We start from the raw sequence: 18,593 nt of genomic DNA on the forward strand, positions 1-18,593 counted from the left end.
GATGATTTGGCCAAAATGCTGGTAGCCTTTGGAGGAGTGCCTGGACTTGAGGCCAAGAGATAGAATAGTAATCTAATCACTTAAAATAATATAGATGGCACATATACTCTAAACATATTAGGTATGAAGACAAAACAAAAACAATGTAGTTAAGAATCTTTGGGTGTTTGTTAGCATATTGCTAGACCTCATGGAGCACATGTTCTAAATACTGAGCAATGCATGTTTCTAATTCATGAGCGTCTCAAAGGAGGGAGATAGAGCCATTGGTGTCTTCTATCAATACGTACCTTTGCTCAGATTTGTGCGCCCTTACACCAAATTTACCATGACAGAATTACCTTGTATCACTTTAGAATTACCTAAAATATGGAAATATGGTGGATTACCTTTTCAATTACTAATGATTATGTTAGCATCCATATTTCACGATCACCCATTTAGTAGAACATATCTGACACCCCTGCCATAAGAGATACTTGAGCCTTATTCCTTCTAATTATTCTTGTTCCTAAACCTTTAGGATTAGTAATCTTGATATCCCAAGGCAGGGAATTGGTGAAGACTGTTTTATCAATTCCATAGTTGTAGACAGTGAACCAATAACGAGTGCTGGTTACTTCATGGGACACTGATAAATAAGAATTCCTCTGCAGAGGCATGAACAAAACGGTGACTGTAATACGGGGGTATTATAGCTAAAGCCCTTATGAACAGAAAGCCCTTAAGCTGGTCATGTTAAAGGCCATTTAATGTCAAGAAGTTGAGGTTTGTGGATTACAGAGACAGGAACAAAGTCTGATCAAGTGTCATGGAACTAGAGTGGGAAAGCCCAGAATTAAGCTTGAACTCCCCTGTCATTCAGGGGCTGCATCTCTGCTTTATTCTTTCCTAATTTTATTTGCTACCTTGCTCTATTTCTGCTTTAGTTGTCTCTTGCTTTAACTACCTCAAAACTTATTGGCTTAAAACAACCACCACCGTTTAGTATCCCTCAGGAGGCTGACTGGGCTCAGCTGGGTGGTTCTTCTGCTTCACATGGTGTTGCTGGGGCTTTAGTTATCTGGGGGCTCAAATGAGTCGAATACTCACCCTGACACTCCCACATGGCAGGCAGTTGATGCTGGCTGTAGAATGGGAGTCCATCTGGGATGCCAATGGAACACCTGAGTGCTCTTCCATGAGGCCCCTGTCCATGTGGCTTGGGCTTCTCTCAGCCTGGGGGCCGGATGACAAGAGGGAGCGTTACATACGTGCAAAAGCAGAAGTTACCGGAGCCCTGAAGGCCAGGACTCAGAAATCCTGGGTGACCATACCCACTGCGTTCTGTTGGTCAAAGCAGTCACAGGGCTGGCTTCCCAGAGAGGGGAAACAGACTTGGGAAGAGTGATGAACAATTTACAAATACTTTTCTTTTTCTTTTGTATGGGACTCAATATGACCAATGTGTCCCTCAGGCCCTACTGCATGGAAGGTTTTTAGTTCAGTGTTCATCACCAACTGGCTATAGCCTCTGTGTCTGCAGAGCTCCCAGGTTCAAATGCTCCCAAGTTCAGATGCTTCCAAGAGACACTCATATTGGTTGCTGGCTGTCCACTCATCGGTGGGTTGAGAGGGCCAAGTCTTGTGCTACTGAGGATTTTCTTTGAAGGGCTGAGGTAGGATGGGTTATGTCACGGGAACTGCGGTCAGAGTAGGCAATGGCACATGAGAACATTAAGAGGATTTGAAGGAATTCTCAGGTCCTGCCCATCCCTCTGAGGCTAGAGAGTTCTTTTCTTTCTATATTCCACAAAGTTCTGCTTGACCTGCCTTCTGACTTCTTGAGTCATCCCCTCCCTGCTTTGTTTTCTTTTTTAAGTTACTCCTGTGCACTGTTCTCCCTCCTGCCCTCTGTCCTTCCATGGCCCTGGACAAGAAGCCTGTCTTCTCTCTCCCCATCTGTCATTTAACTTCTAACTTAGTCTTCAAATCTCAGCTCAAGTGTCACTTCCTCAGGGGAGTGTGGAACCCTTTGGATTAAGTCTCATGCCCTGTTCCATCTCAGTTTCCTTCATCACACTAATCAGAGTTTGTAATTGTGTGCCTGTGTGTCTGCTTGATCACCATCTGCCTCCCACTGTGAGCTTTAGAGGCAAAGGCACGTGTGTCTGTCCTTAGGGCATCAGTGACTGTGCGTGGCTCAGGTTAGGTGCTGGCAGCTATTTGTTTGCATGAATTAGAAATTGGAGGTAGTTGCCCTGAAGAAGGAGTAAGTGGAGAGAATCTTTGTCTTGATGAGAGAAGTTAAGAGCAGCCTGTTTTGGGGACTACAAGGACAGCATTTCTCAGAGAGTGCCCCCCCCCACCATGGTGATTTAGGAGTCAGTGAAGTCCTATTGTTAAGGCATACTGGTGGAGGCTGTGTGGTAGTTTCTGACATGTAGCAGGAATTCCTGCCTCGAAATTGATTCATAAGTGCCTGGTTAAAAGCCAACTTCTTTTTCTTTTTGCTTCTAGCACCATGTGGCCCCAGTTCTGTACTCAGAGATCTCAGTGATGGCCAAACTTTGTGGGGCCAGAGCTGTGCATTCCATTCCTGCTTACTCTCCCATTAGGCCAGTGTCTTGTTTGTAAGTCAAATATCAGTTAGATTACAATTTGGGATGTGATATGCGGGAGCATAATCTCGAGATAACCCCAGCCGTAACTTTTTGTCCAATTCTTCTGTTGCACACTATCTAAAAACAAAGTGAGTCAAAGAATAAAAATGGCAGAAGAGAAATAGAGTAAGAAATAACTCAGATTCTGTTTTATTCAAAGATTCTGTATCCTTTTGAATTCTAGAGGTTTTCAATTCCACACTTTCAGAGACTAAGATGGAGGGTAACATTGTTTCAGTTAATCTGTTTCACTGAAATAATTTAATTCAGTAAATACGTATTGAATTTTGTATCTCAGTGAAAGGTGTAAAGAAATACAAGTTGTTCCATGACCATGAAGTTTGTACCTACCCAGGAAATATGGCATACACCTGTGCCATGAGGTCCTAATAATGAGAGAGTCAGATAAAGAGGGCCATAATAGGACCTGAATAGGGGCTGGAGTAGTTACAGGGTGTTTTTATAGGGAGAGCATAATTTGAGCTAGCCCCCATGGATGAGTTGATTTAGGAAAGTTTGCACAGAAGGGAGAGAGAAAGGGCTTTACAGGCTGAGAAAGCCCCATGTGTGAAAGTTAAAGTGAGAGAAAGAGCAAGAAGGCTCTTTTCACACTCCAGAGGGAGTGAAGCCTTGTAGTGTAGGGATGAGAAGTTAGAGAATGGAGGGCTATGAAGAGATCCCTAGCCTTTGGGTGAGACCCTTGGAGGCCAGGTTGCAGGCGCTGAATGCTTGCAAGCAGGGGAAGTCACATCATAAAACCTCTGCTTTCAGAATGTTATTTTGATTACAATTAGCAAGGGGGTTTTGATGAGGGAGAGGTTGGAGCCAGTGAGACTGCCTGGAAGGTTGTAGTGGCTGACACCACAGTGGTGGCAGGAGAAACTGAGAGGGAGGGAAGTGTACAAAATAGGGTTCACCTCCTGCACTGTTGGTGGGAATGTAAATTGGTGCAGCCACTATGGAGAACAGTATGGAGGTTCCTTAAAAAACTAAAAATAGAACTACCATATGATCCAGCAATCCCACTCCTGGGCATATATCCAGAAAAGAAGAAAACTCTAATTCAAAAAGATACATGTACCCTAGTGTTCATAGCAGCACTATTCACAATAGCCAAGACATGGAAGCAACCTAAATGTCCATCAACGGATGAATGGATAAAGAAGATGTGGTACATATATATATAGCGGAATATTACACAGGCATAAAAGAGAATGAAATAATGTCGTTTGCACCAATATCGATGGACCTAGAGATTATCATACTAAGTGAAGTAAGTCAGAAAAAGACAAATATTGTATGATATCACTTATATGTGAAATCTACAAAAAATGATACAAATCAACTTATTTGCAAAACAGAAACAGATTCACAGACATAGGAAACAAACTTATGGTTACCAAAGGGGAAAAGGAGAGAGGGATAAATTAGGAGTTTGGGATTAGCAGATACTATATATACTATAGTATATTACTATATATAAAATAGATAACAAGGACCTACTGTAAAGCACAGGGAATTATATTCAACATCTTGTAATAACCTACAATGGAAAAGAATCTGAAAAAGAATATATATATATACACACACACACACATCTGTATACACACATATATATGTATGTATAACTGAAGCACTTTGCAGTACACCTGAAACATTGTAAATCAACTATACTTCAATAAAATAAAAAACGGACAATACTGTACTCTTACCAAAAAAATAGCGTTCAGAGGAAGAACTGGTAGTTCCATGTCTGGATTCACAGTGGAGAAGACAAAGGAAGAAACAAAGGGATATGAAGCCTGGGTGAATGGAAACTTAGTTCCACGATCACCAGGACCAAGGTTGGGAATGGATGCCAAGGTGGAGTGGACCAGAGGAGCGAGGTATCTTAAAGCAATGGTGGATAACTGGGGGTCAGTAGAAAGATAAAGGCTGGGGATATAAATTAACGCATCATCAGAACCTGGTGAACTAAATAAACCCAATGAACACAAATTTGGAGTTTTACTGGGCATTTAAGTAGGAAAATAAAGAACTTGTATAACCTTCAAATACAGACGTGTAGTCGATCAGTAAGTTGTTTGTTGGTATAGAAAACATCCCCAGTTTACCAGTTTGTATCACCTTCCTCACTACCTCTGGTCCACTCACCACTGTCCTCTGCCCAAGTGCTGCAGTGGCCATCTGGCTGGTCTTGCTTATGTCCTCAGCCACCTGCATTCTCAGCTCCTCACAGCAGCCCAGGTGATCCTTTTCGTGTAAGTCAGATCCTGTGGCTCTGCTTCTGGCCTGCAGTGGCTTCCTACCTCATTCAGAACATAAGCTGAAGCCCTTCAAAGGGCCTATGGGGCCTGGCCCGGCCCCTTCATCTGTCACTGCTTTCCCTCGCTCACTCTGTGCTGCCACCCTTGCCAACTGCTGCTCCTCACACACATAGGCACACTGCCCCCAGGACCTTTGCACGTTCTCCCTTTGCTTGGAACACTCTTCTTCCCAGTGTCTGTAGGACTTGTTCCCTCGCCTCCTTCAAATCTTTGCCAGTCGGGCCTTTCTTTACCCTCCTGTTTAACATGGCTGTCCCCCTGACTTTCACTCTGGGCTTGCTGCCCTACTTTACCCTTTTCCCTCCACAGCCTTTAGTGTCTTCTAATACCCAGACTGTTTACTTATCTGTGTGCCAGTCTGCCCCTCCAGAAGGGAGGTTCCATGAGAGCAGGGATTTCTGTCTGTATCACTCACCGTGGCAGCCTCAGTGCCTGCACAGCGCCAGGGACTCAGTGATCACTTGTTAGGTGAATGAACAAAATTCTGTTAGAAGCTTCTTTTTTGAGTGGCATTTTTGTGACATCTTTGAGATCAGCTGTCAATAATTTTTATCTTCATATCCAGGGATAGTCAGCACTCAGTGAATGTTGAATAAGTGAATAGAACCTAAAAAGTAAAAATGCTAACATGTTGCATTATCTAGTTCCGGAAATTTCCATGACTAAGTGGAACCTTTAAATGGTGATGTGGGGAGGGGTGTGGAGGAATAGTTTTGCTTCATTTAGCTGAGCTTCCACTTGTGCTTCAGAATTAACATAGCAGTTTGGCAATTCTTTCATTATTACTAGGATTATTAATTGGATGCTATTTTAAAATTTGGCCCCTAAACTCTCAGCTGATGTTTTAGGAGATTATACTATACAGGGTGCAGAAATTGCTGGGGCTGACTGCAACTGTTCATGGCCAAGTAAGGAACAGCATAGGCAAGAAGCATAGGGTGGATTCAGTTGTGCCTCTGGGAGACCTGGTGACAATGGTTCATGGTCTCTGGGAAACAGCTGCCTGGGCTTCCTTCCGCAAAAGGGATCTTGATTTTGTTACCTGGTGGGTGCTTTTTATAAATAAAGAAAATAAACAACCTTGAGAGACTGAGGGGGGTTAAAGAGAGAAAGGGAAGAACAATGTGCAGAAATTGTTCTTTTATTTGGGAGCATTTACTTGAGAGGTCCCTCTGAAGTTTGCTTTTGTTTTATTTGGTATCACTTTCATCTCTTCCCAGGGGATGCATATGTCTTTGGAAGGAATGCATGCAGAAAAATAGGCTGTAGGAGGCCCGAATGAATTCTTGAAAGTTTAACAAGCTTCTGAAGGACAGAGCAGCTCCAAGAAGCTGGGCTGTTACCGCATCTTGAAGGTTGAGATTTGGGAGAACCAGTGATGGTGTCCCCTGCTGCCAACATTCATGTGGTTTGTTGATGATATGACTAAAGGGCCAGGTTCTTATTTATATTTTTAGGTGGGCCTTTTTAAGGGAGTTCAGACAGTAGGGAAATATAGCACACAGCGACCTGGAGAACAGCAGCAGCAGATTATGCCTTTGCTTAACTCGAGGGTTAAAACAATCCATAGAAAATTGTTTGGGGTTTTTCTGGCTGGTGAAAACACTGTACAGCCCTTGTTTTCAAATGCACTGTCTATAAAGGGTCAAAAGAAAGTTCAAATATAATTAAAGCCTAGAGAACGAGGCTGTACACACACATAGCCCAAAGATCGTCCATGTGACATTCCCTAAGGCTATTACCTGGCGTCATTTGGCAGGATGTTTAAGTCAATGGCAGAGCTATTTTCCTATCTCTGCCTAAAAGTGCCAGAGATATACTGGGTGTTTGGTCTGGGGTCAAAAGGCATTCGAAAAGAAAGAAACATCAGAGACAAACCTTTTTTGGTTTTAAATTGTCTTATCTGTGTTTGAACTCATTTCTGTCCTAATTGAAAGGGACAACTCATAGGGTAACTAAGAGAGTGAACTTTGGTGTCCAAGGTGAAAGTGAATGAGAAACAAAAATATTTCTCTGGTGAGTTTTGTGATGAGAAGCAGGAAATCTGACCCCATGGAGCTCTAAAGTCGTTTCTACATCTTTCTTTTTTCCATCGAAGAGGTCACATTCATTACATAGCACAGTTCTTGGAGGGAGTCCTTCGCTTTCAACAAATGAGTTAAAATGTTTATATCCAAAAAATAAAAGGTGTATTTTCAGCAGAGTTTCTTTGATTAGGAAAAGAAAGACACTGCTGTGTCCTACCATTTTTTTTTCCTGATTGTCTATTGTATTTTTGACAAGTGCCCTCACTTCAAAAACTCTGTGTTTTAATTCTAAATTCATAATATCTCTCTTATCCAACTGATAAGATTATCAAGGTTCTTTTTTTCTGTTTCCTCTGCTGTTACCTAGTGCTTGTAATTATCTTTCCTTGATGTTGGACAGGGGAGGGGATAAGGAGAGAATATACAGCAAAAATCAGTCATGTTTTATTCAGTGGCCCATCCTGTTTGTTGATTTCTCCATCCCTCCATCCATCCACCCATCCATCTATCCATCCATCCATACATACATACATCTGTCCATCTATCCATCCATCCATACATCCACCCATCCATCCATACATCCACCCATCCATCCATATATCCATCCATCCATCCATTCATCTATCCATCCATTCCATCTGTCCACACACGAACCCATCTTATATTCGTTGATCATATACTATGAACCAGGCAAGCTAGGATCTCTCCCATGAAGGAGAGTAGACCAAATAGGCATTTATAGTGGAAAAATGTTAAAATCAGGCAAATTCAATCATGAGAGGATGTTATCACCTGTTTTTAGGGGTTTCAGGCAAAGTTTCAGGGAAGAAGTACTGTCTCAACTGATACAGGAAGGATGAATTGAAGTTTGGCTGGATGAACACTGTGTGTTTGGTCTTGGGTATGGTTAAGAGGTGAAGAAGAGTTTCCAGAAGAAGAGTTGTGTTTCTGAAGTCCTTGCAAATTCAGAACTTCCCTAATTGAAGAATAATTCTGACAAAAGATGGTGGATATTTCCTTTTATTAGCTAATATGGCGCCACCCTGTGGCCACTCCGTAAACAGAGTTTAGCGTTCCCTCGGCTGGGCCAGCTTCGAAACTACAATTCTTGAAGAATTTTAACATTTTGGGTGGATTTAACATTCAAATTAATGTGAGACCATATTAATGTTTTTTAATATCATATTATTTCAAAGCTGCATAATTCACGTTCACATCAAATAGGACCAAATTCTGGAGAGTTTAGCTCATGGCCATTTGATGGAATTGAAAGTAGTTCAGCATGGGTAGCATATAGACCAGAGAGTAGTAATAGGTTAGGAAGGAGATGGAGGGAAGGAAGAATAGCGGGAGAGGAGATGGATAATCAAAGGCCCTGATCATCAAAGGCTGTGAACCACGACAAGAAGATTGCAGTGGGTTGCCTGTCAAGAATGTTAAGGAGGGAATGACAAGGTCAACCTTAGGCTTTTCTTCAAGTTTTAATAGAGAAAGTTGGAATTAGACTGAGGCTATGTATGGGTTTTGGATATTTGCAGAATATTCCCCTTTATTTCTAATTAGACTTTGGTTATAAACAATATAAGCTTTCATAGTTTCAAAATACTTCTGTTTTTTGTTTTGTTTATTTGTTTGTTTTTGAAATGTCCACTAAGTACCTTGGAAGAGACAATAAAATACATGGCTTAACCCCAAAAAGATTGGGTAGAGGCTCAACCCAGACTTGGGATCTAAGGTTGGGGGAGAATTTGATTAGCAAATCATACTTGGGGGTCCCTGGTAAAATAGGTTAAGGAAAACATGAGTTAGACAAAGTTAAATTTCTTTTCTGTGGGACTTCTTAGAGCCTTGAAAGCATTCATGTCTGTTGTGCACCTTTATGATTAAGGCATGCAGCGTGTGCCACACTTGTTTCACCACTAAGGAAGCTTCACTCTGGAAATAGACATTATAGTCTGGCTGAGAGCTTGTTATCTATTGCCACAGTAATGCTGCATAACCAGCAACTATAACATCTCAGTGGAATACAATAATAAAAATGTATTTAGCTTGCAAGTTTGGGGGGTTCAGCTGATCTTGATCTGGACTTGGCTGATTCCAGCTAATCTCACTCACGTGTCTCTCTCTGGTCGGGTGTGGATTGGGCAGGCAGCTCCTCTGATCTGGGCTGGGTTTGCTCACATGTCCTGGAGTTCAGCTGGCTGTTGGATGATCTAGGATAGCTTTAGCTAGGAAGACTGGGGTCACTTGTCTCTGCTATATATGGCTTTCATTCTGAGGCACGCTAGACCTAGCATGTTCTCCTGGCCATGACAGAGGAGCAAGAATGAGAGCGGAGCCAGCAGTGCATGTATTTTTCAGCATTTGCTTGTATCGTGTTAATATCTCATTGGTCAAGGGAGTCACAGGCCAGTCAGAGTAGGAGGACACTGCAAGGTTACATAGCAGAATGTAGATACGGGGAAGGAGAAGACTCAGGCTCTGTTTGCAGTCAGAACCCTGGAACCCAACTTGAGAATTGCCTGTTGAGATCACAGTCAACTGAGAGTGAGGAATGAGGTCAGACTTTTCAGTATGCCATGGCCACAGACTGTACTTTTAGTTCTGATAAGCAATCTCACAGATAGATGTCTGGGCCAGGTCAAGTGAGAGAGAGTTCATCTGGTTCCCCACAGGACTTCTATTATCTTTCTGTGGAATCATTTCAGGGCTGAAAGGATTGTGGTCATCAGCTAGTTCTAGTTGCATTATGTTGGAAATGAATAAACAGAGGCCCAGAGAGGTTAACTGGCCAGCCTAAAACCACTCAGCTAGCTAGAAGCCAAGCTGAGCCTGGAACCCAGATGTTCTCTCAATCTCATTGGGTTTTAATAACCTCAAAGAAACTGTGTTTGGGGTGAAGGGGAGGCGGTGGAAGGGACTGAAATTGTGTTTGCAATCGTTGTATATGAACAAATCACATTCCTTCTGGAGGGACTATAATAAAAGTAATTTTTAAAATAGATAATAGATGTCTTTGGAAGGACAAAGTAGATAGTTAAAAATTGAGTTGCTGAATACTGTGACTGGAGTTTTTTTTTTTTTTTTTTTCAGAGGAAAAGTGGGGTGTGGTTTGAAGTGGGAAGGGCCCTCGGTTGGGTAAGTCATTTCACTTACTACAGCCTTTGTTTCCCCACCTGTGAACATTAGAAAAAGAAAGCAAAATGAGGACTGCTTAACAAATTGGCACGTGGTCTTTGCACAGGGGCCATGCTAACCTTTGTATTGTTCTCGTTTTAGTATCTGTGCTGCTGAAGCAAGCACTGATGGGAAATCCTTGGTGATATGTTTTTGTTTTCGGGGTTTTCTCTCCTCCGCTCCCTCCACACTCCCAAGGATTTCTGCTGCAGAGGACTTCCGAGAAGAGAGGAAAGAATTTGTATTCTAGCTCCTACTTTGTCAAACAGCAGATAGAATCATGAAGGCAGATCTAGCCTTCCAGAATAGGAGCTACATTAACACCTAATTTAGCGGACAGGGGTGGGGGACAATTTATTCTATATAAATCAAATTTTGCTCATGAAATTTTACCCAGTTAAGCATTATCAAATAAACTAGATATTTTTATGATGGAAATACTTCCACAAATATTACGTATATTCCCCTGATTTACTAAACAGAAAACAACGGAAACTTTGCACCCATTTAGACATCAGTTATTGAACTGTGTGGTAATACAACAACGTGCCTTGTAAAGAGCCATGTAGTGAAAGGCATTTTCTATTGTTATTATTTGTGTTTGCTTAAGGACTGCTGGAGTATGTTGGACTACTTGCCATCAAACTGAGTTTTGAGAGACATACTTTTTAAATTCTTTTTTTTTTTTTTTTTTGGCGGTGCCAGGAGGCTTGTGGGATCTTAGTTCCCCCACCAGGGATCGATGGAACCCAGGACCCCTGCAGTGGGAACGTGGAGTCCTAACTACTGGACCGCTAGGGAAGTCCGACTTTTAAAATTCTTGTATTTTATTTTCAGAGTGTTCCTCCATACTTCCTTATTGTCAGTTGATTAGCTGCATTTTGGGGCTGCTCAGATAGATTTGTTCTCAGATCCATTCTTGACTGTTTCCTGTTCCTCTCCGTGTTGCAAGGAACCACATTTCCCAGGCTCTCTTGCCCTCTGGTGTCCAAGGGGAGACGTAAGGGTATCTCTCCGGGCCCCTTTCTGCTTTCTTTGGTATCTCTAGGAACAGCTGTGTCTCTTCCATAGCTTCTGCTCCCACCAAACTTCTTCTTTTTCCACAGCAGCCTATCCTGTTCTAGTCTTGCTGGTTGTCCCCAGTCTCTGGGCTCTGATAACACCTCTTCCTTCCATCATCCCTCCTGCCTAGGCAAGCTAGCAGTTCTCCACGGGTGCTGGTCTCTGGGCTGCCTCCCTGTTCCCTCTGTGGCCTCTCGGCCATTCCATCACTCTGTAACCATGCTCTTGGCTTGAAAGATCTGGAGTATTTCTGTTTTCTGGTTGTCTTTGACAGATAACAGAGGTTGCCTTCTCTTGCAGCTCTTTCTCTCATTCTAATTTGCTTCTTGCCATCTACTCTGAGGACACCAGCCAGCTTAACCAGTTTACTTTATTGGACATAAATATGCAAACCTGACTGAGCACTAGAGCAGAATAATCTAGAGCCTGGGCTCCGGCAGCACAATGTGTGGGTTCCAATCCCAGCCGGACCACTCATTGGCTGTGTGACTGGGCAACTTTCTTAACCTTTCTGAGACTCACTCTTTTCATCTGAAAGATGAAAGTAATTGCAGTACCTATGCTGTCTCTTAAGGGCAACACCTATGGAGGGGAAAGGAAGGATGTGGGACTGGGCAGCGGGAGAAGCTGGGCTGCGATGCAGTCTTAACAGCAGCCTCAGTCAACCCCGCAGGGAGCTCTAAAGCGGGTCGGGCCTTTATTCACTGATGTTGACTACTGGAGGCCGCTGACAGGGGGTGGTGCTTGACCTTGGGCGGAGCAGCTTTCTTCAGTTGAGGGCAGTTTTTTACATTATGCCACAGCTCTCGGAGTAGCAGGGGAATCAGATCTTCAGTTCCCGGAGGGGTCTGGTCATTGCATCACAGTGTCCATCACACGTTTCCACGTGTGCAGTTGTGAAAGATAAATGGCTAATCCATGAGAAGTGTGTTGCTTGGTGCCTAGTACTTGGTGAAGGCTCAACAATAGTAGGTATCATTATTGATGGATTAAATATAGAAGTCCAATAAGTGGTAGGTATTTGGAGAGTTTTTCCTGACTTCCTGTCCATGACCCCATCCTAGAGAGTCCAGGAAAAGCTGCATAAGTGGTCTGTCGGTAACTAAGGTGCTGTGGCTTCTACACATACACTATTAAACACATTTATATTTTTATACTAATGTTAATGTGGTATCTTTAAATATGGCTTACCCATAGGTTCTTTTTTTTTTTTTTAATAAATTTATTTATTTATTTACTTTTGGCTGCATTGGGTCTTCATTGCTGCGTGTGGGCTTTTCTCTAGTTGGGGAGAGTGTGGGCTACTCTTTGTTGCAGTGCGCAGGCTTCTCATTGTGGTGGCTTCTCTTGTCGTGGAGCACGGGCTCTAGGTGTGCGGGCTTCAGTAGTTGTGGCTCACAGGCTCTAGAGCACAGGCTCAGTAGTTGTGGCGCACGGGCCCAGTTGCTCCGTGGCATGTGGGATCTTCCTGAACCAGGGCTCGAACCCATGTACCCTGCATTGGCAGGCGGGTTCTTAACCACTGCGCCACCGGGGAAGTCCCCCATAGGTTCTTATATCTTTATTTTCCGAGGTATTCAGGTATTTAGCATCAAATTCGATAGGCATTAATATGGCCCTTGCTTTTTGAACACTTATGATGTAGCCATGGGGCTAAGCATGCATTATCTCATCAGTTCTCAGGACAACTCTCTGGGTGCTGAGATTCCCGCTTAACGGTGAGGACCCGAGGTCAAGGAGGTTAAATGATCCGCCCGAGGTCACCCATTCAAGGAGTAGCAGCTAAGTTCCCCCACCAGGGCTGCAGCCCCAGACTCACATGCGCCTACGCTTTCAACTACACATTTTCACAATTTAAACAGCAGTAGGGGAAACCTTCTCCTCTGAAAATAACTCTAGCACAGTGTAGGTGTTGTTTTGGTAGAAACATTTCAGCTGCTGCCATAAAACTCGTCTCCCAAATGGCTCTGTGAGAGCAAAGCTGGGCAGACTCTGCTTGTGTTTAAGAAGCGAGCCTTATGGCTCAGCCACAACACAAATGATTTGTTTTCCTGGCCCTGTTGGCGAAGTGATTTAATTTCTGGATTTCCCTGAGGAAAAAGCTGTAACAAATAAATTTCTTTGTAACTGGATGTTTAAAGAGGAGCCACGTGGGAAAGTCATGATGGGAAGCCAGGTACGTTTTCATTCACTGAGTGATGCAGTGAGCAGGGCAGGGACGGGGAGGGGGGTAAGTGCATGGGTAGAATTCACTAGGTAGTGTTACTTCCTAATATTTGGCTCTCTGCTTTTCATCAAGAAATGATTATTATAATCATCTAAAGCCCCACAAGCAAGGTGGGTGTTTAGGAAAGTGGGTGTTCATCATTGTTGTTGGAGAACAGCAAGTTAGGTCACATTTCTTTACATCTGAATAGAAGTAATGCCTCTTTTTCTGTAGAAAAAAAATACTTTTTCAAAATTGGGTGTATGACACTAATGAGAAGTCTAGGAAGCTGTAAGGTCAGGGATTTCTAAAAGTGTGTTCTGAGGATCTCTATTTCTTGGATATATCAGTTAGGATGGTTTAGACCATCTATAGCAAAAATGTAAAGTGACTGTCACATAAAATATAACGGTGAAAATTCATGCAAAAAAATTCAGAGTTAGGCCCTCCGTGATTTCACAGTATTGTCAAGAGTCCAGGCTCCTATCTTTCTGTCCCATCCTCCTAATCCTGTGGCTTCCATTTTCAAGGTCACTCTGAGGCCAGTTTAGTTTTGGCCACCATGTCTGCAGTCCAGATGGGCAACAGAAGGGAGACCTCTTTGTGGAGGCAGCTCCCTCAGTTTCTGCAGCCTTCCTGGAAGTTCCATAGAACACTTCCATTTATATTTCATTGGCCAGTATGTGGTCACATGATCAGACCTAGCTGCAAGAGAGCCAGGAAATGTAGTGTTTAGTTGAGCACACTTGAAGCTGTCTTACTGATGATGAAGAGAATGGATATTGAGTAATGACGAGCAATTTGTGCTACCTTTTGGACTGCAGTACAAATGCCTTGACCAAAAATTTAGACATGTTGGAGTTAACATTAAAAGGTGACTTTTGTTGGTGTGTGTCATCTGCATAATCCTCAGCGTCTTTAGTGGGCTGATGTGCATCAGAACATACAGAGCTCCGAAATGTGCTTGACTCTGGCCCCCTTTCCTGGAGGAAATAGTATTTGAGAAGCACACTTTCTTCATGTCATTCAATAAATATTGATCAACTGTTGTGTGCCATGCACTGTGCCAGCCCTTACCAGTGTCTGGGACCTACATTTCCCACATTTATTTGATCACCACCTCCTCTACTCCCCGCTGCCCCTAAAGCTTATTAATACCTCAAGGAGGAACTAGTTTGCTAAATATTTACTTGGAGGTGCTCATTGTAGGGGAAACCTTCATGCCCAGCATAGGGGTTGAAAGAGACACATGTCTGTATCAGTTACCTATTGCTGGGTAAAACCCACCTCAAAGTTCAGTACCTTAAAATGATACACTTTTATTATTGCTCACAAATTCATGGGTTGGCTGGGTGGTTCTTGTGGCCTTGGCTGGGGTCACTGGGAGCACATCTGTGATCACTTGTTTGGGTGCAGCTGGGGGCTGGCTGGTCTCAGAGGACATCGGTTGGGACCCTGGGATTTCCTCCACGTGGTCTCTTCATCTGCAGCTGGCTGTCCCAAGTTTCTCACGGTGGTCAATGGTCCAAGAGAAAGAGTAGAAGTGCATGAAGCCCCTTGAGGCCAAGGTTCTGAATTAACACAGCCTAACTTCTGCCAAAACAAATCACAGGATTGGCCCAGATTAAGTTGGGAATACAGGCTCCATCTTTTATTGAAAGGAGCCGTAAGGTCATATTGCAAAGGGTGTGGAGAGCTAAAGAAGGAGATAAACGGAGCCATTTCAACACTCAATCTGCTAGTGTCCCAGGGAGGAGAAGTTTAACCTGTAGGATACCTGATCCTTTCTGTACTTTTCTCCTTCGCTCTTTTCACCTAACACACCCAGTCAAAATGGGATTAAATCAGTTGTCTTTGCCTGCCTCACTGTGTTGAAGTTCCCAAAGCTCAGTCACCAGCTGGTGGATAAGACTTTGGAGTAGGTGGGCTCTGCCATGGGTCCTTTTGTTCTTAATCTTCAGTTTGTTTCAGGTGTTGCAGAGGGGCAGATCTGATCCTACTTCTTGCCGATACATTCTGTAATGTTGGGCATGTTACAACCCTCTGAAACGTGCAGTCACCTCATCCATTAAAAGGGTGCATGGTGATCCCTATCTCAGTGTATTCAAGAAATTATCTGAAAGTCACATACGACCATTGCTCATAATACCTAACGCTGACGTGGTACTAACCTTGTGCTGGGTGCATTTCTCCACAAACCTGTGAGATACGTGCTCTGATGATCCCATTCACAGTTAACGCTACTGAGGCATGAAAAGGTTAAGTAACAAACCAAGGTGATGCAGACCCGAGGTTTGCACCCAGGCACCAGGCGGCTGGTCCTATCTCACAGTCAGGCTGAAGAATTGCCTCTGAAGTGTGAGTCACTTAAAAATGAGAGAAATAAAGGTCTAATTTTGACAGAATTGAGAGGGATGGGAACATGACTTAGGTTTTTAAAATTAAGTTTGGACTCTTAGTACAGAGCCTGTCCTGACAATTTACATACCTATTTCTTGCAGGTACATTTGACATTCAAAAGCAATCAGATTGTATTCTCTGTTCTTTGAGGGATTACTGGTTTCTGTGCATCTTGAAGGTTACATTTGCAATCAGCATTAATTTCACTGTTAAGCATTTTCCTTCACATTAGTTACAGGATCCTTCCTTTTTCTTTTCGTTTTTTCTTCTTTTTTTAAGACTAGTTGGGTTCTAGTGTAGATGATATGTTGTGAGATTAGGTGGGACAACTCACTCAAGTTCATTGTTCAAGAAGCCGTATTAGCTGCAGAGAGTGAACTCAGAGCTTGGCTGAACCGTGTGGGTTGCTAATCTAGTGTCACAGAGCAGTGTGCTCTGTTCTTCCCCATTTTAGTCCAAAATGCCCCTTGAACTGGATGGAGTGGGTGAAGAAGGCACAGGACATTAATTGAGAGTGATTCTCCCACTACATTTTATGATTCACTCGAGGGAGTCACACTAAACTACATGAACAAAGGGAGGAATTCCCCTGGAAGCCAAGGTCAGAGAAAATCATATGAAGAAAAAGATAAGTGATGTCCATTTGCTTTTCTATTTGTCTTAGTCCGTTCAGGCTGCTATAACAACATACCACGAACATGATGGCTTATAAACAACAGACGTTTATTTCTCACAGTTCTGGAGGCTGGAAGTCTGAGATCAGGGTGCCAGCAGGGTCCAGTGAGGGTCCTCTTCCTGGTGCAGACATTCCTTGTATCCTCACATGGTAGAAAGGGCTCAGGAGCTCTCTGGAACCTCTTTTATAAGAGCAGTAATCCTATCCTCCACCCTCATGACCTAAGCACCTACCAAACGCCCTACCTCCTAATACCGACATCTTTGGTATTTCATGAATATTGGGGGGACACAAACATTCAGCTCATAGCAATATTCAAGCAGATTTTTAAAAAGTCATTGCATGTAGAGTGGTTATAATTTAAACAAAAAGTCATTTATTGGAGCAATATTTATGAAAAGAGAGCAGTTCTTGGGATGCTGCATAATGAGGCAGAATGTTAAAATATTGGTTGGAGGACCCACGTGCCTGGTTGTAATTACATTTTGGTTGGTGTCATATGGATAAGGAATGGCAGCCTCTTTTTTAACTCTTCGTATATTGAAATATTGGGATCTTTAAGTAGAGAGGAAAGGAAACTATAATGTAATTCAAGACACTGCACTTGATTTTCTGGCTTCCAGGGGATCACATGGGTTTAAAACACTCCTTAATTGGCTGCATTTTTAATTATAGGAAAACAGAAGGAGCTTTTCCTTTCACCTATACAAGATCCCATGAAGAAATCTCTACCTTATCTTGTAATTCACAGGCCAGAGGATCGAGTTTGAATAGATCATTATTTACCCAGATGTGTTTATAAAATACTAGTAATTTCACTAGTAATAACTAATTTATATGGAATTCTTGCTATATGCCGTGTACCATTTTAGCGTTTTACTTGTAATAACCCCTTTATCCTCACAATAACCCTTTGAAATAGATACCATCATTACCACTATTTTACAAATGAGGAAACCAAGGCACAGAGATCTTAAGTAGCTTGCCTAAAGTTACACAGCAAGGGAGTTGCAAAGCTAAGATTCAAACCCAAGCCATTTTAATTGGTACCCTACAGCATTCCCCAAGTATCAGTCATTCACATACCACCTTCATGCTTTTTGCCATGATTGTATTCTCCTTCTATTATTATTTCATGTTTTCCACTTTTATTTAACTGCAAATATAAATGTATTTAAGAAGGAAATCTTCAATCATTACCTTAAATGGAAAACTATCCTGTGCCACAAATAGTAGAGATAGCCAATAAAAATTAAAAAATGAAAACCAAATAGTGTCATTCAGTCCTAAGTAGAAGCCAATGCCTGCTGAAACCCAAGGCAGAGACCTGCCTTCACTGTACTGAGAGAGAGAAAGAGGAGAGAGAAAAGCAAAGGTTAGAGTGAGTTTGAAGACAAAGTTGAGGCTGTCTCTCTCTTTTTTTTTAATATATACTTATTTATTTTTGGCTGTGTTGGGTCTTCGTTGCTGCACGCGGGCTTTCTCTAGTTGCGTGAGTGGGGGCTATTCTTCTTTGCGGTGCGCAGGCTTCTCATTGCGGTGGCTTCTCTTGTTGTGGAGCATAGCCTCTAGGTGCGCAGGCTTCAGTAGTTGTGGCACGCGGGCTCTAGAGCGCAGGCTCAGTAGCTGGGGCTCACGGGCTTAGTTGTTCCGCAGCACGTGGGATCTTCCGGGACCAGGGCTCGAACCCTTGTCCCCTGCATTGGCAGGCGGATTCTTAACCACTGTGCCACCAGGAAGTCCTGAGGCTCTCTTTGATGTTATCACAAGGGGTGTGTGTGTGTGTGTGTGTGAGAGAGAGAGAGAGATGGAGAGCCAGCTTTCTTGATTCCGTGTTACACTCTGGGAATCACTTGTCTAAAATAGGAAGATATGGTGCTATCTTCAGAATTAGGGAAAGTGAAGCGGAGAATGGTGAGATGAATTCAGGCCTCTAACAGTTCAGCCAATGCAGACAACGGTATTGTCTGAATTATTAACCCTAAAGTCACTCGCTAGTTCATCTGGTCCCTAGACGATCCTTTCAGGTTGCTTTGTGGAAAGGACTATGGGTAGTTTTTACCAAAGTTATTATCT

The 18,593-nt window shown here is 42.9% G+C and overlaps 1 protein-coding gene and 1 non-coding gene across 2 annotated transcripts in view; one reads left to right on the plus strand and one right to left on the minus strand.

The window, feature by feature from the left end:
- The window catches only part of PLCB4 (phospholipase C beta 4), a 423,084-nt gene that overhangs the window by 75,985 nt on the left and 328,506 nt on the right, over positions 1-18,593 (plus strand). The gene's annotated exons all lie outside the window — the stretch shown is intronic.
- On the minus strand, positions 10,196-10,299 carry LOC137750837 (U6 spliceosomal RNA). Its single transcript, XR_011070616.1, has one exon. It is a non-coding gene; the product is annotated as a U6 spliceosomal RNA (small nuclear RNA).

This window comes from Eschrichtius robustus, chromosome 16 (assembly GCF_028021215.1).
Source record: "Eschrichtius robustus isolate mEscRob2 chromosome 16, mEscRob2.pri, whole genome shotgun sequence".
NCBI classification, from domain to species: domain Eukaryota; kingdom Metazoa; phylum Chordata; class Mammalia; order Artiodactyla; family Eschrichtiidae; genus Eschrichtius; species Eschrichtius robustus.